The sequence below is a fragment of the Bombus flavifrons genome, chromosome 12 (assembly GCF_040668555.2).
Source record: "Bombus flavifrons isolate JBK064 chromosome 12, iyBomFlav1_principal, whole genome shotgun sequence".
In the NCBI taxonomy this organism is placed as follows: Eukaryota; Metazoa; Arthropoda; class Insecta; order Hymenoptera; family Apidae; genus Bombus; species Bombus flavifrons.
Window position 1 is genome coordinate 11,606,765 of NC_138453.1, and position 26,540 is coordinate 11,633,304.

The window sequence follows — 26,540 nt, forward strand, 5'->3', positions numbered from 1 at the left end:
AATTAAGCGAATTTTGTGTTATTCAAGAAACAAAGATATTTATGAAATCGGTGGTGCGTGTCGTAACATACTGTGGAATAATTTGAAAATCCTAACGAGGATTACGACTCTATCGTTCTTAACATCGTATCTTGTATTATGCAGAATTAACTGCTATCAAACTTCACTTTACCACAAACTATGTGTAATATCTACTTCTATATCGAATAAAACCACAAAACCCGTTTCAATACGAATAGAAATCCGTTTTTTCGCTACATTGATTCGATATGTATCAAAGAAACTTCTCTGGTACGTGTATTGCAACCCGTCTGTGTAAAAAAAAAAAAAAAAATGAAAAAAATACAAAACAAAAATATCATCGCAGCGCGGTTACAATCGACACTGATATTTCGTATTTAATAACGCCAATATGACACCGTGAAAGCGTGAAATCTACTTCAGATTGCGGAGTACAAGTGTGGCAATAGAGTGGTTACATAAACGGGTATTGAATAAAATCTTGAAATGCATAAATAGAAATTTCAAATGACATTGAAAGTAAGATAACGTAGATTATTTATCAGTTAAGTTTTAATAATGGTAAAAGGAAACGAGAATAAAACTTGAGATTCCATCAATCTCAAAATAATAAATAGGTAGCTATTTGAGGGATCATACGAGCGTTCGTTATTTCTTCGAAGACTCGTTGTAAGTTTTGAAAGACGAAGACGAGTATTGATTATTCAAAACGACGAACTTTATCTTCTATTGGCAATCAACGGAATGTTCAGCGTATTGGATTTATAAATTGGAAATTCGTAGATTTCAATTCACCATTCACTTTTAAAGATATTCGTATTAGTTTTCGATTATAAATATTCTCTATATAAATATAACGCTTCTCGAGTATGCATCGTTTACATTGGAAAGATCGAAAATATTTGCTCGTTTAGAATTTGTTTTTTTTTAAATAATTTTTATTACAAAAACATGCGATCATGTTGAAAGATACTGGATACTGTCAAAGAACATTACCAAATACAATTTTCTGTTCATTATATTGCTTTATCTGACAGCGACTTTCATGCAAAATTGGATAACAGAACTGCTTCCCATTATTTTCCTTTCATATTCAAGAACAGCAGTATCTTATATCCACGGCAATAATTTATTACGATAATGGTAAAGTTCACGACGGACCAGACATTCCGCAAATATTAAAAAGAAACGAAAAAACATGCTTTTTTAAAAAGATATCGTTGGTAGTACAAGAATATTATACGTATTATGCTTTGGTACAGAAGCACATATTGTTACGGTACACACGAAACGCGAAACAAAAAATGATTCTTTTACGCCGGTCATTCTTATTCTTATTCTTTAATTGTCATTAAAGTTGCACGCATAGGGACGGCATTTATGCAAGTAATTCACGTTTTCAGCAACAATAAAATGCACCGGTACATAGAGAGCACCGTGGAATACGAAACAAGGGGCACAGTACAAAGCAACGTGGCTTTTGTTTCCATCGTTCGAAATTTACGTGGTGTATCATGGCCAGAGAACAGCCTACATTATAAGTTATAATACAGCCGGCTAGATCTCGTTTCATGGAACCCTTACACGTATGGAAGCCTTTTTCTCGTGTATTCACAGGGGTCTCGGGTTTGAAAACGACTTCAAGCCACTTTATGTGAATCAACGCGGAATCGTTTTTTAAGCGTCACAATGGCCACAGCCGCTTCACCGTCGTTAAACACGGTGGCTTCACGTGAAACCATTTTTTAAGGATATTTTAAACAAACATTGTGCTTTCGAATTAATTTCTAGCTTTTAACGAAAGCCGGAATTTAACAACAGATTAATCTACTTTTAGCAGAAGAGTTGGATAAAGTTTGTTTTTCTAATAAACGGAAGGTTTTAAAAGAAACCGGAAAATCGTGCAACCTAACCGATGATTCCGGTCGAGTTGCTAGTATATCGTTATAGTAGTTGTTACGTTATGGATGGAACGATAAATACGTCTGGACGGCCAATTAAGAGAAAACAAGGTAGAGACCTTAAAACATGAAAAAAGTAGAAAATACTAAAGAAAAAAAGGAAAACATCGTATCAAAATACACCGCGACATTCGCCCAGTAATGTTTTCCCCTGTGACGATACGCTCCGTTCTGTGTACATATTTCTAGATCCTAGTTCCACGCCTGTAATTTTACGCGAACGACATTGTGTCGTGAACTTTCGTTCACGTCAATTTTCCGCTGCGGAAAAGCATAGCCGAGGCATGAAATATGCATCGCGACGGCCACATTTCTTTATGAGAACGTACCATCGATCTGTACGTATAAGTTCGGTTTGCACGTATGATGATGTCGTTTATTGTGCAACAGCTACGGCATTATGAAAGCCATAGCGAACTAACGGTCTCTTGCACAAATAAATCAATATTATCGACGAATGTTATTTCGTGAGGTTGTAATTCCATAAGAATATAGAACCTCGTAATTTTTCTTAAACTCTGCCACGCGTTTTTTAAGAAATTCCATAAGGACGAGGCAAGTTAACGTAATTCCGTTTCGCTTCCTCAATTTTTCAGCTATTTGGAGCAAATAAAAACTCGCAATAATTTTTGTCTCTACAAATTGGGTCTAAAGATATGAGATAATCTAGCGAACGGAATAAAAGAATTATTATAAGCACGAAACAACGCGTTAACAGCCAAAACATGGCTGTCGTTCTAATTTCTCTGATGTTGGTCACTCTTCGCCTAACAGCAACGAAAAATTGTACGATGTCTGAACCAATTTTTTCTTAGAAAATACAGAAGAATGGCGAAAAGCAAACAACCGACTGTTTATCGTAATCAAATCGAAGCGAAGAGTGCGCGATCCATGCTGCTCGAGCTTGCAGAGAAAGGATTTTATGTAAGTTAATCAGCGCTGATTATTACGGTAATTAGTTCATTGCTACGGAAACACAATTTTCGGGCTCATCCTTCGTAACGAGGCGAATCGTGTATACCGTAGTGAACCGTGGTGCAGAGATTTTCCTGTTTTGTTAGATACACGTGCGTGCACATCCGGAAAACCGCATCCTCCTACGTACTTTCGCGTCGAAGCACCAAACCGTGGCATAACGTCGATTCGCATCGGTAATTTGTTTCGTTCATTAACCATTAATTCGTGATTTATCCAAATACGGATCATCGCGTAACTATTAAAATACAGTGACGATGTTCTTTCACTTATTTCGTTGTTATTCTCATTATGTGTTTTTAAGGTCACATGCACCTTGTAAGGTTATTAGCGACCGTGGTGAGAACGCTAATCGTAAGTAGGACAGAACGTATCTATAATGAGTAGTAACCAATATCTTTAAAAAATCCTTCGGAAAGTATCCTTCAGAAAATCTAGAGCTGTTATGTTGTTTCTATTTTAAGAAAATAAATATCGACTATAGCATTTGTACAAAGAAAGAAGTAATTTCAGTTAAACAGTTTGCCTTCAATCACTGTAATTATCGAAACGATTTTTAGCTCTTAGCTATAAACATCCTCCGAGTACTCGCGACTGATAATAAAGAAAAAGATTAAATATCATTAAAGAATAGTAGTACTTTCAATACCTTTAACAGGTTAAAAGAGGTTAAAATCATCGTTGTAATTCTATCACACCTGTAATTCTAATTTTTCGTTGTTAATAATAAATCACGGCAAGTATAGTCAGCAAAAACGTTTAATTTGTTTTGCAAATTACTCGAATTGCTATTCCTTTATAGCTTGCGGGCCAGAATCAATTTCTCACTGGCAGAGGATTGCAATCCCTTTAATCAAATACAATCTATCCGATTTGCTCCAATTCGATTTACAAACAAATCAAACGTACGTTTATATTTTTGTCGCCACTTGCAATATTTCAACGAATGATTTTGATGATCGCTCCTCGATTTTCTAGGAATACCTTTGCATTTGTACCTGATAAATTTGTCACGATATAACTTTTGAAACGGTTACAGTGTTTTTTTCCACGCTGTTCCAGAGAGTTTCTGGTTCCACTATTTTTATAACTTTGTTTGCGCTGTAATCTGTACCTGCCCCCGTCCTCTATATTCGTTTCAAAAACCTGTACGTCAAGCGCACGTAAAATATGTTCGTCGATAATTCTTTCTTCGTCGATTATTTACATTTTTCAAGGATATAAAATAATTTCTTTTTTTCTCTCTCTGTCACCTTTGTCATCAATCATCAAAGAACGACGCGATGATAACACGGTGAATCGTACGCGTGTTTCAAAATTACACGTTAAGACTACCGTGAGCAAAAGAAAGTTTGGTCATGAAAGGATACATTTAGCGTGTGAAAATTTATTTCCTTATAATGAAAATTGCACGACAGAGAGTGATTAAATTACGTCCGTGACGTGGCACGTAATTAATAAACGGGACGCATAAAAATATGCTTTTACTTTATTTAAGTAGCTGTCCCTAGCAGAAGGTGGGACTCATTAATTTTTTGTTGCACCTTCCTTTATCTTTTGTTACTTCTAAAAACTAATTTCTGCTATTATTTGAATTTTTCAAAAGTCAAGCAGAAAGAATGTATTATAAAATATATATATAATATATTTTATAATAATTAATATATCATACATGTATATTGTGTATATTATAACTTTGGTGATTAAACTTACCAAGAAGGCTTAAGAGAACACTCTCCAGAGATTTACTCATGCTCGCACACCAAGGCACTACACATCACACATACAGCAGTAATAGAACATTCCAGTGATTGCCGATAATTATATCGGAATCCACACGGTTCACTGTAAACTTTTAGAAAAGAATGCACTGTGGAGTTTTGGTTATCCGAGCCCTGTTTAACCGAAGTTCCGTATTATTCGAGTCGCTTTGAACTTTACCATGACTCCATTTTTTCCGAAAGTAACATAAGTTAATATAAGAAATACGAAAGTGTATGTAGCGAGGTATTGTCAAGGCAATCAAACGTTCAATCGATTAAATAGTTAATCAAACTTAAAAACATTTACAAACGACCAGAATGTTTTTTACAATTTTGTTGCACGATTTATTAACAGCCATGGATCCTTCCGTACTATTCGAGTTTTCGATTATTCGAGATATGTTCGGCCCATACCAATCGTTCGATAATTGAGACACCGCTGTAATCGATTGTACTCGAGAATTAGGAATATTTAACAAAGGAGATAAACAAGAAAGAAAAACTTTGGTAATAATCGATATGGAAGTTTCTATTTAGTATATTGGATCTCACACGGCCTATTAAATTACGATCTATTAATCGCAATATGTATACATAATTCAGAAAGTACTATTATCCTTAACAGTGGCATCACGGGCTCGCGATCGGCAAGCGACCGCTCGACGCGTCGTTGCGCATGCGCGGACGCATACCTACGCAGGAATCCGTGGCACTGATTGGTAGACGGCGCGACACTCCGAAACAGCAAGGGTACGTGCACGACTCGCGTAGTCAGTCTCGCGCCGAGCGTCTTATAGTGCGCATTGTCGAACTTCATTATCGTCCGCGCTTCGAACCAGTGAATTTGAAAACTTCCGCCAACTACGAAACCAACTACGATACTAACGTGTGCACATGACAGACGACCAATGACGGTTCTTGCGTGGAACAGACGAAAGTCAACAGATCGTTAATTCGTTTGCATCCAACAAGCACAGACGTTTCGAAGGTTAGCTTATTATCTGTTTTTACTAAGGAATTGTGACAAAAGCCTCATTGTGCAACCTAACCCAAATCGCGGGCATTGTTTTTTTTCGGTCAGCAGCGTGTTGATTATCGATGTCTCTCGGTTTTTACGTTGCGTCGACCTCCGTCTATGGATTTCGGGTATGCGTCACGATTGTTTCTTATTATTTCAGGAATGTTTACTATGATCTTTCTCTCTCTCTCTGATATACCGAGAATTTTCGGAAAGTGTTTCTTTCGATTATTTTCGGATTCTCTACCGATGACGACTTTTATTCGGTTCATAGAATCGTAGACACATTTTAAAGATGTATTTTCTGTAATTTTCATCTGTTGCATTTGTTTGAGAATGGTTTGGTGGTTGCCACAAGTATATTGCTACATTATATCGGCTACTTCAGAAACTTACTATTATGTTTACAGAAGTAACGAAGGTAGTGATGTTATGATTGCCATAGCGTAATTACCACTATATGTCAATAATAATATTGCCGTACCGATGTATGCGATAGTGTATCACAATATTGTAGTAACAAGTCATATTCTATGTATCATGTTGTAATAGTAGTAATTATTATATATATACATAAATATCTACTAGTTACATTTAATTCTTGTGCATGAAAATAAAGTAACATTACAATGATGTAATAGCCTTTTTAGAACATTTTAAGTGTCGTATCGTTATCGAAGTTTACATAGCAAATTTTTAACAATTCTTTTCAAGTTTCTCTTTCTAATGAAAAAAATTCTTCGCGCTGTTAGTCGCTATTCTCTCATCAACGAGACTTTTTCTCTTTTTTAGCTACTTATATCTGTACTTGTTAGTCTGAAATCCAACGTTTGGCTATGTACTCGAACGAGTGTATGATTAACAATCAGCCGTGCAATTCTGTTTCATTCAGTCGATAATTACGATAAATTTCGATATTTCAACCGCTTGTCCGTCGATCTGTTATCGACGTTTCCCTGCTTGCGAATCTAGTTGTAAGAGTATCGATTTCTATATGATCTCGTTCGATGAACACGCGTATCGAGGAAAGAAACGCTTGCCTCGATACCATGCTATAGTTATCGAAGTAAGAAATTCACAGATTTAAATGATCGAGCAACAAGTTCCCTCGACAGAAAACTTTCCTCCTCGACAAGCGTTCACTCGGTAATCGCTGACTAATAATGTTGAACAAAGAAAGAAATTGCTATGACAATGGCGTGCGAAGGATATATACTATCGGTTAAATATTCGATATCGATCACGATCGATTCTCGCCAGTCGTAAGAAATAATCGATCGATCGGATTGAAAATTTCGATCGATTAATGGTTAAGGTTATTTGGTATATTAGAAAGGATTCGGTAAACCGATAAGCAACCTTGACCAATATCTGTATACGTAATAAACTGCTTCAGCTAATTACCAAATAGCTCTAAATGTTTCTTGGAAGCAGAATTTTTCGGTAAATAAGTAACGTTTGTTATGGTTTGTAACGATGCAAAGAAATATTTTTCTGTAAACTTTCCTGTATTTCATTGTAATTAAAAAAGTTCGCGTATAGGTGTAATTACGTGTCAGTAAAACAGATATATCGTCTTTTTACTAACATAGCTCGTTAAAAAATATGAATGTTTTCTTCCATGATTTTCCTCGTTATATTTATTTTCTCCATAATTTCCATACTCCGCATCGGTTCACGTTTAACCTTGCGAGTATTATACCTTCTTTGTCTTCTGTAGCTACGTTGGTCGTCGGTCGTGTGTCATACCGTTGAATGCAAATGAATTAAAGAGACGGGACGATTTCGTAGATCGGGAGCGGAAGAACATTAGGAGGAGAGACAACGTAAATGGCGAGAGAACGCGTCGCCATGGGTACCGTGTGTTGTGGCTCGCGGGTGTAGTGCGAACCCCGTAATCGAAGGGAAGAGACAAAACTGAGGGACAGAGATCACGTGATAGAGGAAGAAAGGAGAAAGAGTGAAAGGCACGGGAGAAAAAGAAGGAAGATATAGAACGCGTGGACAAGCGTGACCGGCCAAGACTTCGAAAGGCTACTCTCTCGTGGCCGTCACGTCGAGGAGAGGGCAGCGAGAGCCGGGCAGAGAAAGAGGGAGAATAATGCGGACTCGTTGCTTCCGCCTTCATCAGCAGCTCGTTCAGATCTGCTCGTAGTAAGTACAGAAAAATCAGTATCCTTCGCGTATCTGACAATGCGTCCTTGAGGCTACAGATCTTTATGCAAATTCAAATTTTTATGACCATGATTAAACAAATGACACGACCAGACTGTAGATGGCTATTTAGCAATGGCTACAAAAAGTATTAGGTCGTCCGGAAAGTTTCTTTCGTTTTGTAAGGAAATAATGGATGCACAACATTTTCCGTTTTATATTATTTTATCCAATCACTTATGATTCATTTTGCTCTATCAAAATAAAGATCACGATGTTCGACAAATTAGGTTTCATGTTTGTATACAGATGCATCGTTGTAAAAGAAGGTTCAGTGAAAGAACGACACTTTTCGGACAACCTAACACTCGCACACCATTGTACTTACTGTAACATTTTCATACAGTCAGTCTCGCTAATACTCGGACACTTTTTTAAACTATAGAACAACGTTTTTTAGAATTGGATCGAACAACGAGTCGTTTTTTGAGAAGTTAGGAGGATTAATCTACTAGATGACGCGTAAAGAAACTTTGGAAATTGGTCGGAATGACGAAAAATGAAATTTTATTTCTTCCAACTACTCTTCGATCCAAATCTACTAAAGAGAAAATTGCGAAAAGTAAATTTCAACGACATTGCAAATTCCTCTCGATTACTCGATTCACAGTTTATTATACGCATGCAAACAACGCGAATACAGTATCGGTAAACAGAGTGATTAAAGTCTAAGGGTCTCGTTAGACTCGCTTCGCCGAGTCCCGACCAGGTATCTAAGAAACCGTTCGACTTGGTCTCTGGTGGCGTATATATCGAGTCAAAATGCTTCCTTGGACGAAATAAAAGTTAAAAAATAAAGGTGCGAACCACGAGAGCAATTAACCACACAGTTAACCGCGAGTATCTGTGGTGAAAAGAGAACTGGATGCATGTAAATGATCCCGATATATTCAAGGATGTTTCCAGTTGGTTCTAGTCGGTCAATAGAAAGTACAATACAGGCCGTGACAATTTGCTATAAACCGTTACGACACGAGTCTTTCTATCTGCATATCTTCTTTGTGATCGATAGGTCGTATTAATGCTAGAGCTCGTAGAACTCCATAGTGTCTCTAGAGTGGCTTCTCGCATTTCATTTTTTATTTCTTTCGTACAAGTTTATACTTTAGTTGTTGGTAGTTGTAGCGTTGAAATATGCGAGGTGTTCAACTTGTAGCAATACTTTAATCGAGAATAGTACGAAGGTACGATAGTATTCTCTGCATAATTTCTAGCGTCTTAGCCTGAGTAGTGAATTTATGTGAGCAAGGAAAGAGATCAAAGTTCCGATATATTTTTTTATATTTTATACACAATTCTCGATGCATTATTTTTGTTAGTCTGGGTATTCCGACGGAATTTAAAGTGAATCTGTGGCGTTGTCACGGAATAATGTTCAATTTTCAGATTTAAAGGACTGTGAAAAGGCAGCTAAAAGGCGAAGAATCCTCTTTATTGAAATTCTGTATGAAGAGAGTCGTCAAATTAACGTAATTGGATTATTTCAAGTTCATGTCTTGAATGGCGCGTTAGGAAAACGTGAAAAACGAGGCTTTATCAAAGCAGCAATTTTCTTTGATGAAACTCGACCTGCTCCGCTCGAGTGCCACGTACGAGAGGAAAAGAAAATATAAAAAGTCTTTTATAGAGTTGCTACTTCTAAAGAAGAATTTTGATTCTAAATTACTGCGTCTCTAAATGTCTCGTTTATTTAATTAATTTAGGGGCACAAAATATAGAAAGAAACGTTTAAATTACTTGTAACGTCTATATTACGACGAGCGCGTTTATTTTAATCGTACGATTTTTTTTTTAAATTAATTTACATTCTAAAAATTATTTCAAGATACTTCGAAACTCGGAATTAAAATGATCGTTACTGGTACTGCCATGGGCATTTCGTGGAACGTTTTGTAGCGTTTTCTCGCTGTTCGCATTCAAGGGTAATGTGATTAAGGCGATCCAGGACTTTAGCGACCTTTTAATTTTTCAAGAAATGAAACTCCCGCGAATCCTTAGAATATAATTGAAATTTTAGAGTCACAAATTTCATTATGAAACATTAATCTGAAGGCGAGTTGGCTTAATTAAGTCAGTAGCATTCTACAGATAGCGAGTCACAAGTTTCCGACACTTTGTCACGATATTTTATTCGAGAGACGAGTTTGTCTCATCCCATCTATTTTCGAAAAACTGTCGCAACGCGCGCGTAAAATTCTTAATTTTATGAAACATTACAACAAGATGACTTTACATTTGTGTCGAACTTTATTCGAATATTACGCCGATATTCGGAGGAATGGACCGAAGATTTGGAATATTTGTTTCGATTTCAATCATGTGTGTACCTGAACTTCAATTCTCGTGCAACGAAAACATGGAATATATGGAATTATCGAGGGATCGCGTTCGATTTGCATAGATAGTCTGTGTTCTTCGTGGAGTTGCATGTGAACGATCGGACATGGATTGGCGAGCGTGTAAATGACGTTAGAAAGTTGCGAAAGAAGCAGCTGACTCATCCGCTTTTTCTCATCGTTGCGGAACGATTCCGTGGCCGTACACGTATGTATACATTATATATGCAACACTCAATGAGAAAATATAGGGGAAGTTTATCGTGTTAGCAACTGCATCGAAAGCGATAGCGTGGTCAAAAGTTTCGACCGTGTTTTAAACTCTTAGCGATTGTCGTAAACGCGGAGATTAATAGTATGGCGATTAAACGTCGTTAACATGTGATGATCTTATCGTGGGTGGGTTGTTTCAACTAAAAGCTTTATGCAGGGTGTTGTTTCGTGATGGATTGAGTAGAAATACTTGCAAAAAAGTGCGAGCTTATGTGTGAGCGTATTACGAGCGAAGAATGAATTTATAATATTTTAATGGAATTTTAATGGAATTTTAATGGAATTAAAATATTATAAATTGCGGTGTTTTCTGAAATTTCTAGGAATATTCCTTCGAGGTTTCGATATTATACTAATGTAATAAATAATTGGACTTGCGCCTCACGAATAATATAAAATATTCGCGAGTAATACCTTCTCAAAAATCTGCAGTTTCGTTTATTCCTGCATTTGCATCGATAATATTTTCGAAAAGTAGCATTATGCGAATGTCGTAACTATTAAGTAGTTAAACGTAGATTTGCATATTTAAACCAAAGAATTTGCAGCAGAAATTTTAATATAATCCAATAGAACGTACTATTCGTATTTATCTTTCCGATTGTTTCTTAATATTTGTTGAATATTTCCAAGCCTTTGAAGTTCTGTATCTTCGTCATCGTCGAAATCCTTCTTCTAACCTTCGTTTATCGTTATCAGATAGAATGGTTTTATCACTGATACAAATGTGTCAGCTGTTTAATGCATGAAATTCTCTCCTCGCTTTCTGCACAAATGTCGCGAAAATCGGATTCGAATAATTTACGCTTCTGTTTATTATATTATATGAATCGTATCTGATAGGCAAAGACTGTTTTTACGCCTTTTATCATCCTCGTTATAATTCCTATTACTTACTTCCTTCATTCTAAACCTAATAGCATCGTAAAATCGAATCTTTACGTTTACTTGTAACGCCTTTACGAGTGATATTAGCAGTTAAGCATTTGTCGGAATGTTTTATTAACTGATATTGCCTGTACAAACAATCAATCGCGATAACGACAAGGAAGAAAAGGAATACCTACTCGATAAGCTCTGTTCGATTCTGATTCATACGCACGCGGTAGCATGTAAATTGCTCGATAATAAACGACATATCGAGTTAAGATAAATTATTGCACTATAAAATATAGACTGTAAATTACAATCCTAAATTACTCTCTCTCGTTGATAAACATTTTTGAACATGTATCATTAAAGATATTAATCGTTTCAATTCTATAGCTATGAGGGTACGAATATGTAGAATACAGATAATAATGCAGTAATATAATTTAATATTTTTTGTGTTATAAATAGCGTAGTATAGTATTTTGTATTGCTCGCAATATACTCGAATATTGTTCGTTCGAGGACGATTCGAGATTTAAGTCGTAGAGATTGTCATATTAATTCTTGTCTCGGATGCTGCTCGTGGTATTCGTCGACCGGACCGAAAAGTTACGGTATCTGGATATGTGTTGGTGCATATACATAGCAGGAAAGTTAAATTTATGCAGTTACACACGGAAAGTCCCGTTTTAATCTCTGCTGATAAATATCTTCGGCTTAGTCCAGCGAATACAAGATTTCGACTCGCCAGCAACGTTTACTTCTTTCTCCTGCTTGGTCCTCTACGATCCTTCAGTATGTGTGTGCATATATTCCAGTGTATGGATCTAAAAGCAAAATGGTATTTGTAGGAAGTGCATGAAAAATGCAGTTGGCAGTAGGAATATTGGATTCCTATAATTCGTAGTTTTCAAGCAACTGCGTTTGTCATAGCGCGGATGTTTACTCATTTATCGGAAATTTAAAATTTTTGTTCGGGCAAGCATAGTGCAACGTATTTTCTATTTTTTAAAAACCATAATCTTCAAGTAACACGAAGCTTTTACGTTATTTTTAGAAATACTTCTTAGCATAGGCACAATGACCGATTAAAGATTCATTAAGTCGATTTGTTCGAGAAAATCCTGTGGTTATAAAAGAAGTAGGGACGCGTCACTTCGAAGCAATGTATGGAATGCATTCTTCGTCGTCCTTCGCGATCCTTTTGTTCAATTTCTCCATTATATCCTAGCCATAAAATTATTCTATAACGAACGTAACTACCATTGCACATTGCACCTTGTAGTAAATAAAAAGACAATTCAGAAAACTAGCGATAGACGTACAAAGTATTTTGTAAATTTGAAGAAGGTATATACATTCCATGAATCGTTTGTTTTATCGATTACCTTGTCTCTATTCCATTTATTAGTTAATATCGCTTGATCGTTATTCCAATAATAACGACTCCTTTAATAGCAAACGGCATATAAATCCAAGTATCAAAATCATACAATAAAATAATATTTTCCTGTTCTAATTTGATATAAACGTAGTATATTCTCAGTGGGTTTCTAGTAGCAGACTCTCCCATGCCATAATTCAACTTGTCTGGGGATAACAACAAATTAGAAAAATTACCGTCTGGCTTGTACGTGGTCTTCTTTTCTCCTCGACGATGTCCCTTCTCTTTCATTCTTTTCCCTCGCCGGTGCCGCCGGCTGGTGCGTGTTTCCGCCGTATTTTCTCTGACATACCTCTGCGTACACACGCTCCCACGTCACGCGTGACACTCTCAATGACCCACGCAACGTACGAGGCCCGTGCTATCATAATGTTTCATTTCTGATCCTGTAAGTTACTCGGTTCTCTCCTGATCGTTGATTCGCCACGATAGTCGAAAGTCGTCGCATCCAACGAAACCCGTTAACCCATTAAACAGTGCAACACGCACCAGTTAATCAGTCGCTTAGATTACTTATCTCTGGAAGATAATTTTTTGAAAAGCTTCTTTACACAGGAATCCACTTTGGACTTGGAACTTGGAAAAGATTCCACGGTTGAAAGAAGCCTCACCTACTGGTCGTATAATTAAATATTTTGAGAACGGTCTCGCTGCTGAGCGGCAGTTAAAGATAGTCGACACACTCTGAATCATCGTACCATTAATTCTCATGTTTTTCTTCTATATCGCGAAGAAACGCAGGTTAAAATTGTATCTTTCCATTCTCCAGTTATTCGATTTCCTTCATCAGCCAGTGCCGTGACATCGGCACAGCTATACTTAATTTGTTTACTACATAGTAATTCGTTTCACTTAACTCCAATTAAACCTTGTACAACGTATAGATACGTCTACAAGACATCGTCGCACACATTCTGTTCCGGTCAAACTCGATTTCGAATCTATCAAAGTTAGCAAGTGTTTCGGATTTGTACTCGGTGGTAAGCACCGGACGTGTACCACCGCAAGTCAAATGATTTAATCAATTTCAGAATTGGAATCCCCGACGAACACGACTTGCTAGTGCGAACAATCCATCGTTGTAACCGGCGAGGTTTCCCATATCTGCTCGCCGTGCCTCTAGAACCGTGGAAATCTCAATTTCACGGTGGAACTCGCACGTGTCTGATTTTACAGGGTGTTTATTGCACGCGTATTCGATGAATTCTCATATCCGATTCAGGACTATGCTAATAATGATAATAACGATCACTAGTCGTATTCGCAAAAGTCTGTTCCAACAAATCTCCGCTGACAAGACAATACCAACATCGATTTCGCAACTGATATGGTACATATACCGTGGAAAATAGCAAATTGCGGTGCGTCGAGCACATTCAAACGCGACACGATAAAATCATTGGCCCGTCCCTCCCTTTGGCCTACTCGTATCGTTTCGATGAATAGCACCATCTTGGCGGACAAAGAGCAACGGGTAGTTGCAACTTGTGTAAGAGCATTAAATGTCAGGTCAAGAGACTGGCTCGCTTGGCCGGATTACGGTTTCAGTCCTTCTACGTATACTTTATTTCACCGCAGACGCTTTAGCGCACCTAGATCTTTGCCATTCTCTGCCGTAGTGCCGTTGCTTGCGCCCAACAATTCCGTACTGTCTCCCATTTAATTGAATTCTGTAGCTGTAGACTGGTACACGTCGGTATTTTCGTGCAATCCAGCTTCCAAATGGTTTCAACTTCTCCGTAGAGTTTGTCAACTCGGATTGAAACGCGAGTTTCCAACCATCGAATTTGCCTTTAGCGTTTAGCAACTATACGAACGGCAAGTTTGAAGAGACGTTGAAACAATCGAAGAGTCGATTATTGTTTCCTTTGTTGCATTCGAAAATCTCCATACACATCGATACGCTCTGTCGTCGATTGCTTTAGACGAGATGTCTTGACAGTCTCTGCGAGATCTCTCTCAATCTCCGAAGATCTCGTGGAAGATCTCCGGTATAATTAGTGGTAGATAATAGCAGAGTAGAAGACCAACTTTGCCAGTGTTCCGAGATTCGCTAAAATATTTCTCCGTTTTCACGGATTCGCTGTGCTTCTAATTATTCCCAGGGGAGCGCTTATTCACGAAATCTCGTGATTACCAAGGTTCCAGAACAAACAATCGCCCGGGGATTGTCTCTTTGGTTCGCATTTAACATTGCACGGTGTTACAATAGCGCGCAAACGAACACATAACAAACCACGGCGCACCCAGCTCTGACATTTTCCATCGAACACCCGCCGTGTAATCTCGCGCGTGTATTCCTTACTGTTTCTCAGGATCGTAGGTTCCGTTGCTTAACATTTTCATCCATTAAATGTTATCCGTGCGATTTTACAACCGGCGAACACAGTTGCGCAAATAGCAGCGAAATAAAGTTATAATCTCGCGACTCCAGTGAATGAACGTGTACTACCATTGCGATTTTCATTGGTATCCGTTCATCGTTCTATTTTTCGCTGTTTCTTTACAATGAGAAAAAAGATACGATCGGTGTGAAAAATATTTGTATAGCGCTTAACTGTACCAAAACTATCGTAGTACGTAGTTTAGTAACGAAATTTTAACAAATAAAGTTTGCAAGTCACCGGAATAACGTTCGAAAAAAGAAAAACGCGATATCTATTCCTGTCGTGGAAATGTCAATAAATATCCAGCAAATGGTAAAAATATATGCGTAATAAGTATAATAAGTACAGTTACCGCTTCATTGGATAAAATGACACAGATATTTTCTAAACAGAGATTTTCTCTCCTAGATATTAGGTAAGTTTTATTAGTTTTTTTTACACAGGATTTAGATTACCATAACAATATCAGAATTTCGAGTTTACAGACCATTGGCATCATTTTTTCATATTGTTTAAAACAGTGTCTTTTGCGTTACGTAACGTTCACGGTTTATACGACAGAGAATTAAGAATTAAGAGAACCATTATCCTCTTTATATTTAAGAGTCTATGTTCCATATATAGTATAGTCATTGTTATATCAAAAGCAATCAACGAAGTTGATTTCACCCTTCTTGCACTGGATTCGCTTCCGAGAAGCGAGTCGCGATTTCTCGATACGTAATGCCCGGGTGCTCGATTCATCGGTGTCTCGAAGCTTACGAGATTCAACAACGAACTGAGGTGCAAACGTCACAACGGCCATGATGATAAGATAAGACCAACCGCGTCACAAAGCTGTTCAACACGTTCGCAGCTGATAGGATTTTTATCGTATGTTAACAAGTAATACTTGCAAATTTTCTCAATGCTAATACGAAAGCATTCTGCATTCGCAATTTCCCAATTGTCAACTCGTCGATACGCGTATCCGATTTTTCATTGGCACCAATCTCTGCTTACCTTGATACGACAAATAGAATTAGCAAGTTTGCTCAACGTGACTTTCGTTCGAACAGTCCGCTGTACTATATCCATGTTATTTCAAGGACTGTTTCATTTTCATCCTAATTGCAGGTAAAACCATAGGTAAATGTAAAGACGATTCGAATTTAGAACGACAACGATTGTTTTTTAATTGATATAAGACATCTTTCACACGTATGTGTTCAAACTTTGCAAAAAACAGACGAGAGATAAAATTAATTGAAATTTTTTTTCGTATCATACCTATATGTAAGTTTTCTCTCGCGTCTATCTTTGTGATAATTTTATCGATATTATTTGATAATAAATATCTTGAGGTCAATATCGTCAAAAAATAGCACCAAGATCGTGGAACGACATAATAAATCCATAAAAGAAATTGAAACAATTGTGTACGATAATTATATATAATTACATATAATTATTCCCATAAACAGCAACACGATTATTATACAAACAACGCAGCAATACGAATGAAAATGGCTCATTATGCCAAGAATCTGGGTAAAAAGTTTATTCGAGTATTTCACTCTCTCTCCCTCTCTCTGTAGAATCTTTCAGAAAGGTAATTGCGAAACTGCATCGAGCTCGGGAACAATTCCAGGATCGCTTCGTTTCGCTTTCCAATCCTAATAGAGGAAATGAACATCACTTATTAACAATAGAGTCGAGAGACGAGAGGCGTTGAAAACGAATTCGTAATCGGTGCCGGTTACTCGCAGCTGCAAATCGCGCGAAGAACGCCAACGGCTGTTCAATTGAACTCTCGCTTTGTGAGGTTCGGTCAAGTTCCGTGGCACACATTACGTGCCTTGAATCCCGTGCACGTGTCCAGGAGAAACCGGAAGCGTCTATTTTCAATCGCGCGCGTCAACCACGTCCGGCAATTCGCTGTACCAGAGGCGCACAATTCGAAAACAGACTCCATCGTCGATTTACCGTGTGAATATCTATCAGCCTTTAACGCGATCACTTGTTTTCAATTCATCGAGTGACTCGAATGACTGCTACACCTTGAATCATCGATAGCGTAACCAGGTCGATCGTATCTCCTTGCTTATCGGATCCATCGACCTATTTTGATGTCTACATAGTAGGTCGTGATAAAGATCAGGTTTGACTATTTCTTATATATTAGGATCTTGTTTAAAATTATCTTTGGATTGATTTTTCTATGAAAACTTTCCTATGTTGCTTCTAGAATAAAAAGAATACATTTTCGATGATTTATTTATTGAAATAACGAATTACTTAGATTAGTTTCTTATTTTTATTTTAGAAGCACCGTGGAGAAAATAATGTTACGTTTTATGAGGAAAAGACAAGTGGGTAGATAGTTTAAGCAACTTTGTAATTTATGGTAAACCGCCGTAAACGATTTTCTGCAAGTTTTCTTCGCCATTTAGTCGATATTTTATGAGTCATGACATAAACTTTTTTTCATTCCCCCTTTTTTTACCCGGCAAGCAATTTCTATCAAGCGTCGAATTACCTACTTTTCTTCTTGCTTCGTCCGTTTCTCAATATCCGCTACTTTTAAACGGCATAAACTCTATCGACTAGCACTGGCAAAGATTAACTGCGAGTGCGATCCGAATATTTATGCAAAAACAACCGCAAAATACACAATTGCTAAAATATTCATCGAAATTGTATAGAGGTATATTTTTATTTCGTTACGGAAGTAATTACACTTGAAGAATTTCTCGAAGAAAACTTGTAAGCGTATCTCCGAGCAACGTTATTTTTGATATTCGCGATAAAGTTAATGCACTATCGTTATATCGATATTATTACTATCGTGTTCCACGTCTAAAACGTAATTCGGATTTCGTATCAACGAAACCATAACGTATCGTATTCCATCATTTACTCAGTAAGAACATGATATCGCGTTAGCCAGGTTTTCCCAATGCATCATAAAAATGACCATTGCGTAACTCGCTATACCGCAACTTCACTAGTTTTCGAAAAGAGGAAAAATTGAAGGAAAAAGATTATGTAAAATGAAGCGGAGTGTTCAACGGTAAAGTGGTGAAAATTAATCGCATGCATGTAAATAGGAAGATTAACAATTTCAACTCTGCATGATAAATTGAGCGACGATAAATGCAAATATGTAAATGACCAGAATGAAGTGGGACGATCCGTTAAAAGCTTCTCTCTACTGCGTGCGACGGATAATAAGCTGAATGAAATGGAACTATAGTTTCTTTCTATCGCGTCTAGTTATTTCATTTTGTATTCTAGAACTCGGGATAATGGTAAATCCAAAATAACAGTTCAGTGTGTTCTACTGTGATTCGAACCCGGACCTTTCACTTCGTAGCTAGCTCGCGCTATTACTTTGCTCAATTAACCTATTTTGGCTGGAAGAATTATACTCTTCGTGACTAACTTTTGAAACCTGATTGCTTTCTACAATTCGTAGACCACCTGATATCACGGTTATTCATCCGGGAAACTTGCAATTTCGAAGTACAAAAATGAGACGCTAATACGAAAGTTTATGAAGAATATTATAAAAACTTTGACTATCAGTCATTTGCAGATTTCTATTCGGAGATAGATTATTAAACGAAACGTTTCAAATAAGGCTTTACTAATAACATTGATAGTTCTAGCTCTGGATGTAATAACAATAGTAGCTACCAGCGTTAAGAGAAATTGCTATATTCATATAATTCTGCGAATCAGCTCGTTTACCGTATGTAAATTTTCGAACAAAATACACGTGGTTTCAGATCGACGATACGTCTATACTTCGCAATAAAATACACGCTCTACACTCGTCTACGCGTTCATTTCGATCGATTCGTTCAACATTGGGATTAATTTTCCAAAGTCACGCAGATTGGCCGCATCATGCAGACTTTATCGTGACAACTCCGTGACTGGATATCGAATTGCCAATCGTTATTCTGTTTCTTCTTACCACGATTAAACCAGATAATCGTAATAACAAATAATAACCATACTCGTGATGCAATTGTTGCGATAATGTGTTGATGTTCGCGTCTAATCGATCTTCTTATCAGTCTTTCTTTCTTCAGATATAACAGAGTCATCACGAAATCGTTATTGCAGTACGAAATATTAAAGGCTTTTCTATTTCCTTAAGATCCTCTGTTTAATACATAAACGTGACTTTTTCAAGTTCTACGACGTTACGCTTTACATTTCGCAACTTTGTAAATTTCCAGTTTTTAAATTCTGAAGATTAATGTAAATAGCAACTTGGTTGTTGAACGGTTGGTCGATACATCAACTAGATACCGTGGATCATCCAGAGCCGAGAACTACGCTCTCAAGTACAATGACTGACTCAAGTTTGCATAAAAGGGGTTGAATTTTTCGATACAGCGGTCCTTCTTATGGTGTCCCGTGGTATTTAGTTTGCGTAATATATCTCATATTCGAGTTTTCGAGTATTTACTAGCAAGGCAGTAACGCAAAATATGATATAAATTATATTTTGTCACCGTTCCATTGCTCTATCGCGTCTTATTATTTTATAATCCGATATTTATAAATTATTTATTTCGTCATATAATATCAATGGTACGACGATATAAAGCGATTCGCTTATCTATCGATCGTATTTTCTTATTCCGCGATCAGATATTTTCTTTATTATTCAAGTAATTTGTGTCTTTATAAAGATATTATTTCGCATTATCAAACAAGTTACTGTGTGAATAGATTTTTATAGAAGGATGTAAATTTCAATGGTAAAAAAGTTATTTGCTCACAAAAGAAGGAAGATCGTTTAAAACCATTTGAAAATTTATTGCGACACAATACGTACGACGTCGATCCATGTTTGACTATAACAACACGCTTGTCTTTTTTATCACCAACAATGTGGAAATCTTATTCCGCATTGTTAATGTGTTACGAACGACTAATGTACACATTTGTTTGACGCTGTTCTTGCAGCTGCTTGACAAGTTGCCGTATAACGCGATTCTTCGCATTAGCTTTTAATTTGCGCAGAGATTTTTACATATTGTAACAATTGAATTGCAGCTTCCGTGTTTTCCAACGCGTCAACATCTCCAATGCTTGCATTATTCTCCTTTGGCTCGTTTTGTTAAACGTTCGTTATGTAAAGCATAAATCATTCACGATCAAACTTTGATTACGTGATAAACACGTGACGCAATCAGTTACCGAGTTCGGATAAAACTACTCTGCCACTAGGACAAAAAATTGAACGAAAGATACGAATCGTGAGCAGATACTTTACCTTTGCGCTTTTACTTTAAATTAACGCGTTCGTAAAAAAAAAAGAAAAAAATAAATGTAAAAATGTTAGGTTCCGTGTAGACTGTAACTGATAAATAAAATTAAAATCCGGCAGCAAGTTAAAGCAGACACTTCGCATTGTCTACATAATGGATGCGCTGCTTCACATAATGCATGATTCATGCCTTTCAATCTTGTGTCAGTGACTGTGTAAAGAAGAAAATGAACCAATCACGTCCTAATAATATTCAAATGTCATTTTTTCATTCGTTGTATTTATTAGCATGTTTTGGCGCATGAAAAATATCAAATATAAAATATTAGTTGGAAAGTTATTGAGCAAGAGAGCTGCAGTATCCGCATACTGGATAGCAGTGGAAGCGTTGTAAACTAGTGACACGCTGCTTCGTGATACGGGGTTTATTTTCCCTCTGGGCCTAGTCTCTACGTTGACCTACACCACTACTTTGTCAACTTTAAGTGGCAAAGACGTTCAAAACCCCGGAAGGACTATCCAGGTTCTGAGACACGTTTGCCGATACATTAGTCACCGGGGATATAAATGCGAGTTATAAACTCTTGATCGTATAATGTATACTACATATCGATTGTATAGAGTATAATAATATCAAGTAGTAGAGTATAATAATATCAACTTGTGAATTCTTCTCGTAACATAATGTCATTAATTCTCTATGCGACGTAATTACGGATAGACGCAAGCGTCACTAAATCACTTGCATCAACCCTTTCGTGAGCCAACCAAATCGTTGCAAGCTGAATCGGCAGGTTACACTAGCGGTCCGATCGATTATAATTTCCACGTAATTAGCTTGTTCCGCTAATTAGCGCACCGGTCGAAAACAGTCGGAACAGTTTCTTGCCAGAGGTTAGCTGGCGCGAAACGCGCCGGCCTGTAATTAGCAAGATTTATCAGCCGTGACAAATCTGCGGGACGATTACGCGTTGCGATTAATCAGACGATTCTGGTAGCCGTGGAAATATTCGCGGAACGATTTCCACGGACTCGCGCCTCGTTACCTGGCCCGCTCCCAGACAACAATAACCACACGACCACCGTATGAATAATTCTCGGCGAGCGGATCGCGCCGTTTTGCAATTGGCCCCGCGCGACGTAATCTCACAGGCTTCTTCTGACACAATGCGTTCCCGGACCCTCGAACGGTATAACGTAACGTTTGCGAGTGTATGTGCGTTCAAGAAGGAGCGAAAGTGACGAGATTACGAATCGCGAGGGAAGAAGCCTTAGCAAAACGGCCGTGAATGATTTTCGTACGTTGGGAACGTTGGGATCGATCGAAACGTAAGAGAAGTTGGTTTCCAAGGTATAGCAGATGGCACGGTTCGCGTTTTATAGAAAGTCGATGAACAGACTGCGAAATTTTATACCGCGAGAAGTTTGTAAGTACAAAATTGTCGAAAATGGGATATATAATTCGTTATACTATCTAGTAGATGAGATAGATCAATCTGTATTTTATTCTCCTTCTGAATTTATTAAAGTGGCAAGTCCCGAGTAAGTCGTCTCTTAACAAAAATACGTCTTTTGGTTCAATTGGAAATCTTTGCTTCTATCGCTTACATCGTTTACCATTCTCGCTTCTCGATCGAATCGATCCGCCAAGTTAGCGTACAGGAATTAGTCCAATGTGGATCTCTCGCGAATTTTCGTACCAGGGACACGCGGTTTTCGATCGTTGGCGACTTTGACAGGGAGTGAGCAAACGGGCGGGGCAAAATGAAACGTCGTCGTTCGACGACAAACAAACTAAAACAGCGTAATAGGACGTCATTGTTCGAAAAGGCGCGACAAGGCCGTGGTTCGTCATTGGATAATTGGACAGTGACAGTTGCACCCGCGGCAGATATTCGTATTCATAGCCACGCATGTTTCTCTGATGCAACGCTCTTCATGGAATAATGGCTCGAAACGATTTCGAACTGGAGCCACCAGCGCAACACTCACAACAACGCACTGCTTAGCTTTAAGTAACGGGACAATTCGAAGATGAGCACGGATTTGTTCGCGGCAACGTCGATTCTGATCCGATATACATTCACAGATTGGCTTCAAAGTTTATCAACGTGATCACGATAGCCGTCTTAATTGATGCAAATATTCAGGGCATCTGAAAGTGAGTGAAAAATGGACCGTTTGTTGAAACGTTTGCGTTTCCATCGATTGAAACATTCTGATGAGGATGTTTGCTTATATTTTTCGCATGCAATTGATCTAAAATTAGTATAGAAAAAAGTTAACGCCATGTTTTCAAATATTGGGAACAAATTTTTCGTCTCGCTCGACCGGTTCACGATAAATATAGAATTTTATATTCGCTCTCCTCTGTCGACGTTTTATACGAAATTGTATATGGAGCATTTCTGCATAATCTCATGCAGCATATTTTCAGCCAGTTTACTTGCCCTGCGTTAGTGCCTTTCTTCTTTTTGCAACCGCACTTTCTAAAGACTCTGCTGAAACAAAATGTTCGGATTTCATTTCGTATGAAGAAATGTATTGTTTCTTAGACGTTGCTTTATAATATCGTAATAATCCTGGGCAGTATATGTGATAGTAATATATGTGAATACACGAATATACATATACGAAATTTATTTTTCTTCTAAGCTTCTGTAGCTTCTGTAAGTCCGAAGTCTGCGTTGTTAGGTGGATAAAAATGTATACAAGGATTATCAATGACGACATCTTGCCATATACATTCTTCGCTATTTATTATCTTACCACATTGTACATATATATATCGTAACAAAATATTGTTCGCAACAAAAGCTATCGGCCAATGAAAATGTCAAGCAATGTATTTAGGGCAGGTTTCAGAAGCGAATTTCGTCCTCGCGCCCTATTTCGTTTTAATTTCACCTGTTCGTTTGTCAACGATTCTCTTTGCGCACGATAAAGTCGATTTATTAATATTGTTGTTATTATTATTATGCAGTAGGGAAGCTTCGATGCTTCTGAGGAAAATTTGATCAGTTTGATGAGAATTTGATGGAAGTCGATGTCCTCGCTAAATGTAGGGCATCGAGTATCTGGGAAAATGCCGCTTCATTTAATTAAGAGCTTGACGCGTGTCATCTTTCTGCTTTTTTAATAATTAATTTGCTTTTGTCGTTTCGTGATAACATGTTTAATGGTTAATTGATGTGGCGCGTTTTAAACACGGGGAATTGAATTTCGTATAATGATCGCCCGGTATCGTTATTTGCTCACACGCGAATCTACCAAAGTACATAAATTAAACAGTTAATTACACTTTGCCCCGTAAATTATTGGATATTATCTGAAATCGAACGTATAATTACAATTTATAATTACAGCTTTTTGTTTTTTATTATTTAAGATAATGATTCCCTTCGCGGGATATTTCTTCTTATTATTCTATTCTTTTATTCGTTTATTTTCTCCTTCCCCTTATTATCTTTGTTTTCAACGTCCATTTTAATCCATCTACTCTTCCTCATATTACTCCTTCGTCTTTACCTAGTCTTCCCGTTACTTTACATTTTTTCGTCAAATGTGCCATGTTTCTTCATTTTCTTCACAAATTTTACATATCTTTTTGTTACTCTCTTCCCAATATCTATTGCCTTCTTCATTCATCGCAGCATCTACATGTTGCTATCGAACAACTTTTTTTCGTTCGCTTTTAGAAATTATTCCTTCCAAAAAAAAAGATTTTTAAGTTTAATTGGAAAGAATTAAAACAATTTCAAATATAATTTAATAAGTGCTCTCCATCAAAGCCACTTTTTCGAAAGACCGGTCCACTTTCCAAGCAAAAAAGGGCAAATGCTCGAGCATTAAATGGCTGCATTCACCAAGTCAAATGGACCAATCGTTTAATACATCGATAACCCTGACCAGTTCTTGCCGTTTCGGTCGATACCTTTGATTGCAATTGATACCGAGAATCGGTAGCGAAAAAGTATGGAATTTTTCGTGCAATTGGAAGAGCCCACTGATGGGTAAATAGAAAGAGATCAAGTTGGACGTTTCAGTGAATAAAGCCGCCGTTACATCGGTTCTTCGGTGATGTAACTAACTGCAGGATCGCCGGGCCAAACTATCGAGAAAATAGCGCGTAGTTTTCCACCATCGGAGAACGTGTTTCCAGTGAAAGGAGCAAACATAATGGAAAATCGATGGGTATTCCTTTGGTCGAACGATCGTTGCTTTTCCAGCCACTTTTCGAACTTCTTCCATGAAACGCGTCAATTACACGCGTTCGAAAAGAGAACTTGTCGAGAAGAACTTCCCCTTCGCGTTCCAGACCGGAATAAGGGAGATGAAATATCCTTTTTCCACGAAATATCTACGTCATCTCGTGAAAAAGGAGGTTTGAGTGATTTCTTCATTGACGTTTTTCTGCAAATATTGTAAGCTCCCTTAAATCCATATGATGTTAACGATGTTTGTTCTTATTAACCTTTCAGATAAAAAGATTAAACCAGCAAGTTTTCATCTGTCCGGTGATATTTTCCGTAAAGAAGATTTAATTTTATACAATAATTCTGCGAAAAGGAAGATGAAACGTAGAAGTATTATGTAGGAATGTTAGATGGATAAGCTTTCGTATCGGGTTTTAATCTTTCATTGATGTATAGTTACTAATTAGTAGTAGATAAGTGTACATTTCAATATAATAATTACACGCACTGCTAACACACATCCATTCACTGACGAGTTAGAGTAATTTATAGGCTACATTAACGATAAATCTGTAGATGCAAGTTTCAATCTCTGGGGGAATTCTCAATAAATGAAAATAATTTTGTCGACGATACTGTGATACGTGAATCACATTTATAATATTATAATAGGTAATTGTATATATTCAAACTTCAAAAACTAGTTATTTAATATTCCGGTACTTAAAAGAATTTTATTTAAGAATTTTATTACAGATTGTACAGAATTTCTAAAATTCTTCAAACGTTCCTTTATGTCCCGCGATCGATAAATTCTTTTGCAATCTTACGATTCTGTCTTATTCTTTAACGTGACGTATTTCAGTTAATTTTAGACGAGTGTGAGCAAAGAAGCTTTAACATTTGAACTGCCATAGAGAGTCGATGTATGGTCGATAAAGCCGCACTAATCGTGTTAAGACAATTCGATTTAATCAAATTATAACAAACGCTTTCTCTTACATCGCGAGTACACGTTATTATAACAAGTTACATAATAGATGCGCGAGGAAGAAAATCCATGCCCAAATGATGTGTATAGTCGGTTTACCATCGCGATGACTCGACCAATTACATCACAACGAATCCATGTAACAAGAATCCATTAATCAACTATTTTTGTCGGTCGCCTAGTTCGGCTTTTATTTCGAAGCATTGCGAAGTCTGCTCTTGTAGTAACAAGGACAATCGATTACACGCGACTTAAGCTGCGATCGATTAAATCTTTTATTCTCTAATTGTACAATCATAGACGAACAAGCATTTTTTTCACCTTACGGATTTCCCATTTATCGTCCTTGAATTTTTCAAGCTGATTCATTTTCTTTTTCATTGTTAATTTACTTACGACGATGATTTAATTGCTTTCTTCTTCGCGATTTCGATCACCCGCAACTGTTCTAAAATTCTTTTCACCCACATCGCATAGTAAACTAATCTTCCTAACTTCTCAAAAACATTCGTGTTTTTCGGCCGAATTAAAAAAGAAAATTTATTCCGTCCTAAAGACCGTACAAATATTTTCTACACCCACTGCATTTGCATTCTATTTGCAGTTCGATCATAGACCCGAACTTTCCCAAAATCGTCCGATCTATACACCGGACGAAAATTCACGTGTACGGCTAATTGTAAACGTGAAAACGAAATCAAAGTAAGGCGATCTCGAGCTCAGAAATTCCGTTGAAAGCGAGGGCCTTTAGAAGCGCTCTCACAATAATTTATATAGGAAGTGGAAGTCGGAAGTCGGAGCTGGTTGGGCTGTGCACTC

At 37.3% G+C, this 26,540-nt stretch overlaps 1 protein-coding gene and 1 long non-coding RNA gene across 8 annotated transcripts in view; one reads left to right on the forward strand and one right to left on the reverse strand.

Annotated features, from left to right (window-relative positions):
• Nucleotides 1-5,457: 5,457 nt before the first annotated feature.
• Nucleotides 5,458-26,540, forward strand: part of LOC138185797 (uncharacterized) — a 50,359-nt gene continuing 29,276 nt past the window's right edge. For 4 of the 6 annotated variants that reach the window (XM_069125001.1, XM_069125003.1, XM_069125000.1 and 1 more), the window contains exons 1-2: nt 5,458-5,708; nt 7,530-7,892. The gene's annotated coding sequence lies outside the window, so the exon portion shown is untranslated. Of the gene's footprint in view, nt 5,709-5,804; nt 5,867-7,510; nt 7,893-26,540 lie in introns of all 6 variants that reach the window. The other 2 variants (XM_069125004.1, XM_069125005.1) reach the window with 2 other exon arrangements.
• On the reverse strand, nt 11,861-15,525 carry LOC138185544 (uncharacterized). 2 transcript variants are annotated; one of them, XR_011174648.1, is made up of 3 exons: nt 13,490-15,525; nt 13,055-13,397; nt 11,861-12,261 (listed from the first exon to the last, which is right to left on the reverse strand). It is a non-coding gene; the product is annotated as an uncharacterized LOC138185544 (long non-coding RNA). The 2 variants fall into 2 exon arrangements; XR_011174647.1 differs by lacking the exon at nt 13,490-15,525 and having other exon boundaries at nt 13,055-13,417.